The sequence below is a fragment of the Triturus cristatus genome, chromosome 3_1 (genome assembly GCF_964204655.1).
Source record: "Triturus cristatus chromosome 3_1, aTriCri1.1, whole genome shotgun sequence".
NCBI lineage: Eukaryota > Metazoa > Chordata > Amphibia > Caudata > Salamandridae > Triturus > Triturus cristatus.
This window is the reverse complement of record NC_140583.1, coordinates 645,215,793-645,230,523: the sequence shown is the minus strand read 5'-3', so window position 1 is coordinate 645,230,523 and position 14,731 is coordinate 645,215,793. Positions and strand designations below refer to the sequence as shown.

Here is a 14,731-nt window from a genome sequence, read left to right as displayed (position 1 = left end):
TCACTTTGGCGCTGTATTTACACATTTCCATAAATATTCGTGCTCAAAGCAGGTAAGAGCTCTGAACTCATCCAGAGTATCCACAGCGAATCTATTTCTCTCTGCGGCAGTGCGGCAATCAGGTATGCATGTATATGGTATTTCTATAGCATTGAACTGTCAAAAATGGTGAGCCTGTCTGCAAGATAAGCAGGGGTTCGATGCATTTATAAATGATGCAGCTGGTTTTGAAGATGGTGTGAGCCGTTGGGGGGGAGGCAATGGAGTTCCATCAGGGTGGGGGTAATGTGTTCATATTTCTTCCGGCCATTGATTAGTTGCGGTGTGGCGGATGCCCCTAAGGGGTTCCACTGTGGAGCCTGGGAGGCCATGGAGTAGGGTATTACCACCATCCAGATGTGGGAGTAGAAGGTTTTGAACAACAACAGTTCTGATTTTATTTTTTTCTATTTTATTGCACAAACTAGACCCAAAAGTACTGGAGCGCTTTACATGAGCACTGGTTACAATACACAAGGTCACAACCATTCTTTTCAAGCACAGGGAGCTTTAGTGATGTGCCCAGAATCATAGGATGTTGAGCCGATGCCCAGATTAAAACCTGGTTCCCCTTTTCTAAAGTTAGCAGTTCTGACCATAATGCCACATCTCAAACTCTCAGAAGTCACTTTCTGGAAGAAACTGTGTGACTTTTTTAGAAGAGAGAATTGTGGTAAATAATTTAATTACCGGGACTTAATTTGATACAGAAACATAATAAAATAGCTCAGTAAATAAGAGGCAGAATCCGTGGTATTAGAGGTTCGGAATGGGCTTTATTCCAGTGGTCGATTATAATCGGTTGCTCCAGGTTCCATCACCACGAAGGTTCAGGAAGTGAAGTACATACATTATTAACAATCAATTACTTTTATACAATAGGCATTACAGTGAGGTAAATACAAGAGGCGTAACAATTGATAGTGGTGATAATATATTCGTACGTAGCAAAAATAGGCGTAACTGGGAGTGATTTAAAGAACGTCATCAGATGTGATGTCATAAGAGGGTGGTTACATGAAAGAATTTCGCAATGTCAGCAGAAATACTTGGCAGATATGCGCGCGCAGCAGCATGACGTGTAATTGACGTGAAATTAGGGGGTGAAGGGGACTTGACATTTAGCTCTACATGTGGCGACAGAAGTCTGGAGGGTCAAGTCAACCTAATCCCAAATCATATCTAACATCCTATGTTTAAAGAACTAAGTTATCCAAAAGAGAGGTCTCTTCGAGTAGAATCTTATTCTATACTGACTATACTGACTGTTAGTGCGTGTACAAGCGTCTAAGTGTCTATACTAGATGCGAGGGCGGAATCTTCCATAGTAATAGGGCTATGAATTACTTGCATGAAGACAGAGAAACCGGGCCTTTGCTCGGTAGCTGGAAGAATGTTTACTTAAACTACTAGACAGGAATGCATCGGGCAGGGAACGGAGCAGATAACTTCGAAGGTGAAATACAGTTTTTGGCAGGCAGCAGGCTGATGTCAGGCTTCGTGAGCCGCGCAGAGAATGAGACAAAGTTCATGGTCACAGATGCAGGCTCAGACTGGAGCTTTCAGAGGCAGAAGGCAAGAAGAGTTTGATGACAGAATCAGGGCCTACTTGCCTGGACTGTAAAATGGCATAAGTGAACCATATAAAGCCGGTGGCCTTTCATACTTAGGAATGGAATATCCGGCCTATTCATGGCGGATCTGACAGAGGACATGTTAACGGTGGACGCACATGTATTTGCGTCTTCATAACTGGAACTGGAGGGAACATACAGGTACTTGTAACATGTACATAGAACCGTTGGGGTCCAAGATAGGGGACATAACTGACCAGAAAAATCCATATTTCCACATTCCCTCCTTGTCCCCTACTTGCCCGTCAAGAGATATCAATCTTCATTAATCCATTGATCTGTTCATATAGCATCATTTGTTCTTCTTTCTTCTTCCGGGATCTTGAATGAAAATCTTGATGTGGAATGCACGATGTGGCACACAGACCACAAATCGCTGGTCCACATTGTAGACATAGACAGCAACTGAATAGTATGAGAAGGCCAATACCTAGGAAAGATAGGACCTTCCATCCAAAGGTAGATAATACACTCCAAAACCAACCGGACCAAGTCCAGGTGCCTGGATTCTGGTGTATCTGGCTTACAATCTTATGAAGACGAGTTATGGCTTTATATACAGATGGCGAATTTTCTGGTATGAAAATGCAACAGCTTGATCCGATGACCCTACAAGCTCCGCCCCTATCGGCCAGGATGACGTCAAGGACAAGACGATTTTGAAGCACAACAATCCGCATAGCAGACTGCTCTTCTGTTAAATTGCCTAAGGCGGAAATAGTTTCGTTCACTACTGCTTCAAGGGTTCTAGTTAATCTACGTATCAGCTTACTATTAGTAACGGTACCTATATAGGGAAAGAGACCTTTATTGAAATCTGTGTATTTTTCCCATGCTGTTTCAGTGTAATCGACTATCGGGAGATCTCTCCTTACTCTATTATATACTAAATGAATATTTCTGTGATAATCAGCAGGAGCTAGAAAAACAGGTGGCAAAAGGAATCCAATATAGCAAGTACCATCCCAATCTAGAGGTAAACGTACATATGCCGTCTGACCACATATGAAATAGGAATGGCGGGAAGCTCTAAATGTAGACTTGCCTTGATCACTAAATTCTACTACAGTGGTGCATTTACTATGGCCCATGTGTATGGAACCATTCTTTCTTATACATAATTCACCTTTTACTGGAAATATTGACATAGCGGGCAAAATTGAAGTAGATTCTGATTCGACATTTAGGATCATAAGATTGAGCGTAAAATTACCTAATCCATACACTTCATTTTCTAGATCAGTTCCTGTTCTCTGGGGAAGTCCCTCCTTGTTAGGGTGGCAGACTTTAAGCAAAACTAAGTTCAAATTTCCCCATACCCAGTTATCTTGATAAACTGCAGAATTCGAATCTAGAGAATTAATTAAACTAAACCATGCTCCACAGGAGCCGTTGTGTGTGAACGGGTATGGAAAGAGAGGTAGAATTCCTTTATAATTGTGATAGGGAGGGAGTCGGCCACATATCCAACAATTTGTAGCATTGCTAACCTGATGGGAATGATGCAACATACTAATAAACGTGTTATTGCGCAGTGCAAATCTATAAGACAACTCAAGCGGAGGTAATTCACTAAAAGAATGTTCAGCAGTAACATTGTAAACATGTCTAGAAATAGGATAATATATGTGCAACAATATATTTGCAGTAATTATTAAAAGACTTGAGAAAAACAAAATTAATAACGTCACTATGCAATGACTACGCAGTGATTTACAGTACGCCTGTCGTTTCAACATTTTTCGGGTGCTTTCTCTATTCAGGTCCAAGGGATACATGTCAGAGACAATTCAACCGCTTCACCTTGGAGAGGACTTAAACAATCAAATTGCTCGACTGATTGGGCCTGAGCTTTAATTTATAATGTTCGGAATCACTTTTTTCCACAAAAGGAAGTTTTGAGTCAATGGGTGAAGACACACAAGGTGTGGTATTCACATCTGATTTTAGTCCATGAAATTTCTTGATATGACTTGAATGAATCCATCCTTTTCTGCCTTCGATCTTTACGGCTGTTTTTGTGGTAAGCAACACCAGCTGAGGTGACCTCCACCTAGGTTCCAGCTGAGTCTTTCGATCAAAGTTCCTCACGAGGACCAAGTCTCCCGGAACCACGTCATGGGGTTTCACCTCAGTGTTGTCAGGAAAAGCTGCAGCTACCTGTGAACGACAAGATTGTAGTGCAGACATCAAGGAAGCCAAGTAATCTGTCAGCATGTTACAGTCAATATCAGTTATTTTGCGTGGTATAGGCGTCCCCCACATATTTGGTGGTCTGCCGAAGATCACTTCATACGGGGATAGCCCTGTTCGAGAGTGCGCTACCATTCTCATGTAAAAGAGTGCAACTGGTAAGGCTACTACCCAGTCGACACCTTTCTCTCTGCATATTTTGGATAATCTTATTTTCAGAGTCTGATTATGTCTTTCTACGAGACCTGCTGCTTCGGGGTGTCGGACACAGTGGAATTTCCACTGATAGCCTAACAAAAGTGAAACGTGTTTCATTAATTCGGATGAGAACGGCTGGCCGTTATCTGAGTGAACAACACGTGGTAAACCGTATCGTGGGAAGAATTCTCGAACCAACTGTTTGACAGTAGTCGGGGCAGTGTAATCTGAAACCGGGTATGCCTCCGTCCAACGGGAAAGAGCACACACAACTACGAGAACATATTTGAATCCTCTACATCGTTCCATCTGGATATAATCCATCTGGAGGACTTCAAAAGGATGATCAGGAGGATGAAATCCACCCTGTTCTACGGGAACGCTTTTTCCTGGGTTGAACTGGCAACAGATCATACAGGTACGAACTTTTTGTTTGGCTGCAGCTCGTAAATGTTTATTAAACCAAATGTGTTGAATGCTATCTAGCATAGCTTTTTCTCCTAGATGTGCTGGACTATGTACAGTGTTAATTATAACTTGGACCATTGAATCAGGAAGGAACCACACAGACTTTTCCTTCATCATCCATCCTTGATCGGTTTGGATCCCTCCTAATTCAGTCCATTTCTTTATTTCGTCTGGTGTAGCATGTGTCTGTATGTCAATTACGTCAAGAGTAGGATCTTTAACCGTCATACAATGTGTTGGCGTCGGGACTATTGTCTTTGTCATGTCGGATGTTTGAGTTTGAGCAGTCTGTTTAGCTGTTCTATCAGCTAAATTATTGCCTTGAGAAATGATATCAGTAACTTTCGTATGAGCTTTACATTTCATAATTGATATTGCAGTGGGTAGATGTATTGCATCTAATAAAGCATGAATGAGGGGTCCGTGCTGAATGTGGGCACCGTGAGAAGTTAAATAACCTCTCTCTCGCCACAGCACGCCGAAGTCATGTACGACTCCGAATGCATAACGTGAATCAGTGTATATGTTGACTTTTTTATTTGTGGCTTGAATACAGGCTTGTGTCAGAGCGACGAGCTCTGCGGCTTGAGCGGACAAGGTATTTATGCAATTTGTTTCAATAATTTCAGTGTCTGTTGTGACTGCGTAAGCGGCCACTAGTTCTCCTGTACCTTTTCTCATACATGAACCATCTACATACAACGTCAGGTCTGGGTCTGATAATGGGACATCCGTTAAATCTTGTCTGGGTTTCGTCGTGATTGTAATAACTTCAATACAGTCATGGGCTAGTGGGTCTGTTCCATTTACAGGTAAAAGTGTGGCAGGATTCAATGTGTTACAACGTCTGATTTCTATATGTGGCTGAAACAGTGTTAGTTCATACCCTGTAAGTCTTGCTATAGTCAAATGTTGTGTTTGCGTTCGATTCACAAGAACCTCCACTGCATGTGGTACTTGTACTGTCAATGGATGTCCTAACACTATGGCATCGCTTTGTCTGATTGCTAAAGCTGTCGCTGCCACTGATTTCAGGCACGCAGGCAGAGCCTGAGCTACGGGATCTAATGTACTAGAAAAATAAGCACATGGTTTGTGTGCTCCTGCTTGTTCCTGTGTGAGTACTGACAAGGCAGTACCTTCGCGTTCTGTAATAAAGAGTGTAAACTGTTTACTGTAACATGGTGTTGCTAAAACAGGTGCTTGACATAAAGCTTTCTTTAAGCTTTCAAAAGCTAGTGTGTGTTCCTGAGTCCAAGGGAGGACAGTCGATGTGGCTGCCTCCTGTGTTGTCAATTGAATGAGTGGTTTTGCTAGAAATGCATACTGAGGGATCCACTGTCTACAATATGAAGTGAGGCCTATGAAAGCCCGCACCTCCTTTTGTGTCTTGGGTATTGGCATGTTAGCTATTAACTGAATGCGATCTGGTGTAAGCTGCCTTCCCTCCTTGGACAGCGAGTGACCAAGGTAAATAACTCGCTGGACACAGAATTGCAGCTTAGAAGGAGACACCTTGTGCCCTTTTTCGGCTAGAAATTGTAAAACCGTCAGTGATGCTTTTTCACATTCAGGTTCGCTTCGGGCGGTGATCAGCAGATCATCGACATATTGAAGCAAGGCAGTGTTAACTGGCATGTGGATACTGTCGAGTTCTCGTTTCAGTGCTTGGCTATAGATGCTGGGGCTTTCTGTAAATCCTTGAGGTGCGCGTGAGAATTTGAAGCTACGTCCATTTAAACTAAATCCGAACAAATATTGGCTTTCCGGATCTATTGGGACGCTGAAAAAGGCATTTTTGAGATCAATTACAGTAAAGAATGTTGCTTCGGAATCAATAGCTGTCAGTAATGATGAGATATCGGGGACCACAGGGAATTGTGGCACAATACACTTGTTTAATTCGCGCAGATCAATAACCAATCGATATACTGGCGGGGCCTTCGGATCTGTTCGTTTGAGAATCGGAATTATCGGTGAATTACATACATTGGAGTCTGTTTCTACAACCACTCCTTGGGCAATGAGCTCGTCAATGATTTGTAGTAAAGCCACTACAGCATCTGGTGGTAACTTGTATTGTCGCATTCGTGGTAGTACCACTCCTGCCTTTAGTGTAACTCGATATGGTGTAATATTCATGCAACCAACATCAGTAGGGCCTTGTGCCCATAGATGTGTAGGTAAAGTCTGCAATCGGGGATCCATGTCTCTAGACACATAATGACCTTTAAAATCACGTAAAAACAATCTTACTCCTTCCGGAGAACAACATATTATAGCTCCTAGAGCTTTCAATGTCTTTATTCCTAACAGGTTTTCTGGACATGATTTAGTAAGCAATAAATCTGTAGTTCGGGTCAAAGGTCCTATCGTAAGTGGAAGAGGTTGTGACACTTCATTAACAATAGGTTTTCCTGAAAAACCAAGGGAAATATTCTGTGTGCCTGAGAGGGGTGCCCCTGGAACTTCATTACGTTTTATAGTTGTTCGACTTGCCCCTGTATCGAGTAAAAATTTTCTGTCTTGGCCTAATAATTCACTATGTACATAAGGTCCTTCTTGATCTACAGGGATCTCGATAAGGGGTAAGTCAACTTCCCTCTCTAGGCTGGTTCATGCATATCGTTGATAATCAGGATAGTCATACTGTGCGGTCTGGTACAGTTGTCGTGTCGTGGTTTGCGTGGCAGCAACAGGCAGCGCTGGTGCAGCTGGCACAAACTGTATAGTCTGTTGTGGAGCTGGCATGGACTGTGCATGCTGCAAGGCTCCTTGTTCATTCTGATCCTGTCTAAGTGGCCGTGGTCTTTCTTTTGTAATACCCGTGGCGATATTACGCTTCAGGACTGGACAATCGTGTACATGATGACCTAGTTGTTTACAATAGTTGCATGTCCCTTTTACAGGTCCTGCTAAATCGCCAGAATGTGTCGTACCCTTTTTATGTCCTTCAGCTGGAACTGTCTGGGAGACTAGCATTTTCATTTTCGTGTCTTTCATGCGTCTTTGTTCATGATCTTGTTCCTCTCTAATTCTATTGTGATGATACTGTAACATTTGTAACATTTGTGATGGAGTGTTACCTTGCCAGGTACTCTCGAATTTTAATACTCTATTCTTCACTTGGGGCAAGGAATTTTCAACTAATTTTGTCACAAACAGATGTGGGTATGATTCGCTACTTGCTTTTATGCCACTATTTATACCGAAACATTTTTCAAATCGTGCATAGAAATCACTAGTGTCTTCATCTTGCTTTTGTTTACAGGCTGAAATTGCACCCCAGTCTTCCTTTTTCGTGGTTAATAAACGTGGCAGTACCTGTACTAGTAAACCTGGTAGTGCTTTAGTTTTGTCCCCAAGCCCCGAACCTGGACCTCGGGCCTTTTCTTCATTTTCTAATGCTGTCCAATCTATCTTTTGGTCTCCCACCTCCCACTCTTTTTCCTTGAGTTTTTCATAAATGCCAGCAGGCATTAATACCTTTAATATTGTCATAATGTCGGGATAGGTATACTCTCCCATGAGTAACATGTCTTTAATTTCTCGGTGGAAACCCGCTGGGTCTTTGTCATGACTGGGTACCACTTTCTTCATTTCTAACAATTCTATTTTCGATATGGGTGTATATACAAATACACGTTTAAACTCATTGTCCTCGCCTTTTATTGGGTGTACTTCTCGTAAGGGATTCTGTCTGTCCATGTAATATGTGGTTCTTTCCTTAATGGGCAGTGAGACATGTCCTGGACATACAAAAAGAATGTACTGCTTTCTTGATTCTAGTATTTCTTTAATTAGCTTAGTACCTGAACCTCTCCATTTATTCGTGAGTAATTCAGTCAATATATCAGGTAAGGGACCAGGATCTGAATGTTGGCTTTTATATAGTATAAGAAGTTGTTGAATCATATAAATCCCAGCTAAACGCTGTTCATCTGGGGTGAGATTCAAAAATGTGTGTGCTACTGTATTATCACCATACATTCCGGGACTGTCAACCCAATGGACAGCTGACCTGGCTAATTCTTGTTCATCCATAGAATCGAGAAAATGATAACCCCTTCGTTCTCGCAGTAATTTGTCAGCGGCTTGGAATGAATGCTCGTAAGACCTTATATTTATTATTGGTGTTTGAGAATTCCTGTTATTTTCTAGACATATCGGACGTATCGGATCAGTAAGACATCTAGTACTATTACAAGATCTTCCTCTACCTACATAGGCTATAGTTTCTGACTGTCCTGTGGGCAGTCCTGATGCTTCTTCCTCGCTTTGTTCGAACTGGTCTACCGCTAATCTTTCTTCGTGTAGGCGTTCTATTTCTTTACGGATCTTTCGGCACATGGCTATTATACAGTTTTGCTTATCATGTCTCCCTTCTGGTATATTCTGGCTCCATCTGGTAAGAATTTGCATTGCTTCCGGGTCTACCCCCGGTCGGTCTTGATTTCTGATCACACAATTTATGAGGAAACGTAACAGTTCCCCCTGTATTTCCACTTTCTGGTATTCCATAGCTCTGTTAATACATTCAGAATCTCGCCCTGTTTGGACAAAATGGTATATATTATCTAGATGCGCAGTCATTCCTGGTAACTTCCCTAAATACACCGCGGCTCGTCTGATACGTAATGATGCTAGGGTCATTTAGTCCTCTTTTCCGGGCACAGGGTCATATCTACAATCTATAAGAAGTTCCTTAAGCGTACGGGCATTTATGAGTTTGGGGGTACGTGAATGTGCTGACTCTTGAAAAGTAAGTTTATTTATTCTAGGTGGCGTAGAAAAGATATTGGTAGCACCTCCGGTAGCCCCGTCTGGGGTATCGGGTGTGAAAGGATTCGTTGAACGTGATACAGCAACTATAGGTGTGGATACAGCTATAGAAGTAGCTGTAGGAACAGATGCAGAAACAGATGTGCTTGCCGGAACTTGTGTCAGAACTTGTTGCTGTAGGGATACGGGTACTGGATCTTGGCGTTGAACCTCCCTGGCAGGCGGTCTATGTGGGGCGGGATTAGCATACTCGGGAGCTGCGTCATCTAAATATGAGGAAAGAGAAACATCTTCTGCGGTTCTAGGATGCCCCTTAGGATGTACCTTTATTGGAAATAATGGGGTTGGCAAGTCTTTTGGTATCCCTGGAGTAGCCTTAGGTAATCCTTCAGCCAGAAGGGGATACATACCATTCATAAGGGCATTTCTTTGTCTGTCTACTTGTTCTGATTTCACTCGTGCACCTTCTTCAATTAATAGATTTTCTCGGACTTCATTTGAATTCTCTTTACTCTTCTCTTCCTGTCTACGTGCTTTTTCTGTACGTCTATACGATTCTTTACGCCATAATTCAATGGCGTCTTTCTGTGATTGTCTAGCTTTCTTTTTCCATAATTCTTCCTCTACTTTCACGATGCACTCTGCATCCCAGGTCCCAGCTGCGGGCCACCTCTGACTTTCTGGTAATTCCTTAGTGTAGTCTACCCATAAATCAAGAAATAATATAGCATCTAGGCCATGTTTATGATACATGAAGTACCCTGGAGTGTCCCTAGGAGGAATAGGAACAGCTTCTTCGAGTACCCCTTTTCTTGTTGTGATCTGTCTTAATTTCGAAAAGAGCGGCATATTGAAAACTGATCTGATACTTGATTTTGAACAAACTTAATACATTAAACACAATAATGAACAGTCATTCACACCACAATATGCAGAACGTTATTAAAACATTTAACATTTAACATTTAACTGAGCAACGATGATGATGACGATCTAAGAAAAACTTAATCACTAAACATAATACTCGACTTGAACTGAATTATTCTGAATTTATATACTTGATATACTAGATATACTGCTAAACAGTACAGATACACTGCTGAAACAGTGCAGACCGGATTTGTGTACCCAAACCCGTCTGGACCGGCACAACTTATGTGCACGCCAGAACGCCTCCCCAGTAATGGTACTCACCGGGTAGCTCGGAACGGAAGGCCTCGGAAACTGAACTGAACTTGAACCGGACTGGACTCGACTCGAACACTTCGGACACTGGACTCGACTTGGGACTTCGGAAACTGGTGGGCCTCTGTATACCTCGGATCTTGCTCTCTCAGCTAGGCTCTGGTCGGGATACTTCGCACTTCTCACCGCCTCGTCTGGGTGTTGATCGCAGCCTCAGTCGCCCCCGCTTGACCGGAGGGAGATACAGGAAATCCTGCTGGTACGCGTTATTGTCCGTCCAGCTGTGGCAGGAGACCGGGCCTGCAACGCACCGCCGGCGCGTGAGATGAGAAAGTGTCCCTGTTCGGGCGCCATTCATGTGGTAAATAATTTAATTACCGGGACTTAATTTGATACAGAAACATAATAAAATAGCTCAGTAAATAAGAGGCAGAATCCGTGGTATTAGAGGTTCGGAATGGGCTTTATTCCAGTGGTCGATTATAATCGGTTGCTCCAGGTTCCATCACCACGAAGGTTCAGGAAGTGAAGTACATACATTATTAACAATCAATTACTTTTATGCAATAGGCATTACAGTGAGGTAAATACAAGAGGCGTAACAATTGATAGTGGTGATAATATATTCGTACGTAGCAAAAATAGGCGTAACTGGGAGTGATTTAAAGAACGTCATCAGATGTGATGTCATAAGAGGGTGGTTACATGAAAGAATTTCGCAATGTCAGCAGAAATACTTGGCAGATATGCGCGCGCAGCAGCATGACGTGTAATTGACGTGAAATTAGGGGGTGAAGGGGACTTGACATTTAGCTCTACATGTGGCGACAGAAGTCTGGAGGGTCAAGTCAACCTAATCCCAAATCATATCTAACATCCTATGTTTAAAGAACTAAGTTATCCAAAAGAGAGGTCTCTTCGAGTAGAATCTTATTCTATACTGACTATACTGACTGTTAGTGCGTGTACAAGCGTCTAAGTGTCTATACTAGATGCGAGGGCGGAATCTTCCATAGTAATAGGGCTATGAATTACTTGCATGAAGACAGAGAAACCGGGCCTTTGCTCGGTAGCTGGAAGAATGTTTACTTAAACTACTAGACAGGAATGCATCGGGCAGGGAACGGAGCAGATAACTTCGAAGGTGAAATACAGTTTTTGGCAGGCAGCAGGCTGATGTCAGGCTTCGTGAGCCGCGCAGAGAATGAGACAAAGTTCATGGTCACAGATGCAGGCTCAGACTGGAGCTTTCAGAGGCAGAAGGCAAGAAGAGTTTGATGACAGAATCAGGGCCTACTTGCCTGGACTGTAAAATGGCATAAGTGAACCATATAAAGCCGGTGGCCTTTCATACTTAGGAATGGAATATCCGGCCTATTCATGGCGGATCTGACAGAGGACATGTTAACGGTGGACGCACATGTATTTGCGTCTTCATAACTGGAACTGGAGGGAACATACATGTACTTGTAACATGTACATAGAACCGTTGGGGTCCAAGATAGGGGACATAACTGACCAGAAAAATCCATATTTCCACAGAATGGGTACCAGGCCATCTGTGTTTTCTGGCAATTTGTTCCTTGAGGATGAGGTTGATATCTGCTGTAGCGGCCTGTCCCCAGCCAAAATGGCATGGTTGTCCAGAGGAGGGGGGAGGGTTGAGGCAAAAGGTGGAGGGAGGGGGGGAATAAAAAATAAAAAAAACGTATCTGAACGTCACCACCAACGCCACTGTCTCCCGCCGCATCGTGCTCTTACTGCTTCTGCGCACAGGCTCCCAGGCTGCACTGCGGCCAATCCCGACACTAAATGAAAGCAGCATCGAGACTGGCCTGAGCGCTGGCTACGTGCGCTCCCAGCCAAACTGGGAGCCTGTGCCTGCTCTCGCCAGCCTCAGCACAGCAGCTGGGGCTGGAGAGAGCTTCGCTGCGCATGGGGTTTTGGCTGGCCTGAGACGGCCGGCCAAACCCTCGTGCACAGTGAAGGAGTGCACTACCACCCCCCCACCAGCGGGGTCATCCCCTGGAATCGCCCCCACGACTCATCAGAGTCCTGGGGGCGGGTCCAGGGATTAAAATAAAACGATAATAAAATGGATTTAAAACCCATTTGATTATCATTTTATTTGAGAGTGGGGGCAGGTAGGGTGGCACTCCTCCGCCCTAATGGAGGGGCCGCCGCTGGATATCTTTGTGTTTTCTTTCTTCCAAGCGGAGTACCATTACTTGGACACATTGCAGGGTTGTATCCTGGGAGATTGCTTCTGACTTGTCATCCATTAAAATCCTAGTTTTGTCATTAAAGAGGGTTAGGAATTGGCGTGAGCAACATTCACTCTGCAGTGAGCGGCTTTCAGAGCTTTTTAAGTCACCTTCGAGAGGATTAGATGGTTTAAGGATTCCGAAGGGTTTTATGGTAATAATCCTGTGGGGAAAGTACTTTGGCCTCCTTTGTACTTTCATTTAGTATCAAACAAATTATAGAGCCCTCCTTTTACTCTCATTAAGGAGAGATCATTTGACATTTTGACCTTGCCTCTGGTGGCCATGACTTTCTGATGGCGATTGAGCGCATTTGTCTACTACGAACCTTTCATTAGGGCACTGACATTATTTGACCCTGAATATGGTGCTGTTGCTTTTAATCAAAGTTCACGTCGTACAAATACCACATATATTGTATTGTATTATATTGCAGTATTTACATAGCACATAGTACCTCTATCTGGGGCATTGAATTGCTTGCCTACCTCGGCATCAAGCTACACTGTGTAGGGTGTGTGGTTTGGAGGTTGTTGTCTTTATATTTTTGTTTCTATGTGGGAAGTGTTTCCATGGCAAGCATAGTGATCATTGAGGTGCAGTTATTGTGTTATGTGCAGTGCTTTAAATGGCAGACTCTCCCACAGCCCTGGTGGCCTGCCAGAAGCCGGCACTGTCCAGTACCGAGTACTGGCACTTTTTTATTTTGCAAGGGAGAGTACCAGCACTTCTCAAGAGAGAGGTAATACTTTTAATTGTAGAGTAGCAGCACTTCTTACCTGCACTTCTGTTTCTCCATTTCAAGCACTGGTTACGTGTTATGGGATGCAGCGCTCAGAAGTGTGGTGGATGAAGAGGTGTGAGAGACAAACACACAGTTTATGGTTTTCAGGTAGCTGGTAGCTCCACATATATTATTATGAAGCGGAGACCACCCACCTTCTTAGAGTTCTTCCTGAATTTCAAATGGAGAAGGAGGATGTCCACCCAAGTTGTTCGAACTGTCTGAGAGCAGTAGAACTGATGGTCCTGCTGGTGTTTTTATCATGGACAGCGGAATTCAAAGAGAATGAGGCATTAATAATCAATATTGGTCTAGTTAGGAAGGGTGACTGCCTCTAGTATGTGCTCAGAGTTCTGATCATGAAAGCCTGCTCTCTGTCAGTGTGGGTATGCTCCTCTCGGGCACAGGGCATCTTGGTAGCCAGGCTTTCTTTGTTAAACACACGTAGAGCAGCAACATTGACGTCTGAGTACACTTTCATGGAACATTACTGATTGCAGGCAATGCCCAATTACTTAGAGGCCAACCTCTCACACTAAGACTAAACTTCCTAAAACACTCTTCACGGCCTCCTCTCCTGTCCAGGAAGTGCACATAGGACGTGGTAGGCGCTCAGGAAGAGGAAGATGGCTGTCCTGACTTATAGGGTAATCAGAGTAGTAGTTTCAGAGTGCCTTGGAAAAGTAAAAAAAGAATCATCACATACCTGTCTTCAGGCAAGGACATAATACCTCCAAGTTAAGGGCTGGGACGAGGAAGAGAAGACTTGGTGTAATATGGATTACCAGTAAGTACATTTTGCATTTAATGAAATGCAATATCGCGCGGATGCAACAACAGGTCGGAGACAGTCACTACTTGCATGGACAGACCAGGTAAAACAGTGTTTCATGTTTGAAATGCAACAGCTGTCGCAAAATTTGAACCCAAAAGAAAAAGTGTAATGAAGCTAGGGAAAAAACATAATTTCGCTGCCGATTCTCAGCAGTTTGCTTAAGAGATTGGTATTGATTCTGAGACACCAAAGAAATGAGGGGGCTTGGAATGAAAGTTGTCCTGTTTGACGGCCTCCAATACCCCAAGTTTCTCTGCCCAATCAATGAGTTTTCACTTCGATTACCCCCAGCTAAAGGGACAAAATTATTCTGTCTCTTTAGGTTCAAGAAATGCCGCATCCATATATC

At 43.3% G+C, this 14,731-nt stretch overlaps 1 protein-coding gene across 5 annotated transcripts in view; it reads right to left on the bottom strand.

Annotated features, from left to right (window-relative positions):
* The window catches only part of CORO2B (coronin 2B), a 328,857-nt gene that overhangs the window by 130,783 nt on the left and 183,343 nt on the right, over nt 1-14,731 (bottom strand). The gene's annotated exons all lie outside the window — the stretch shown is intronic.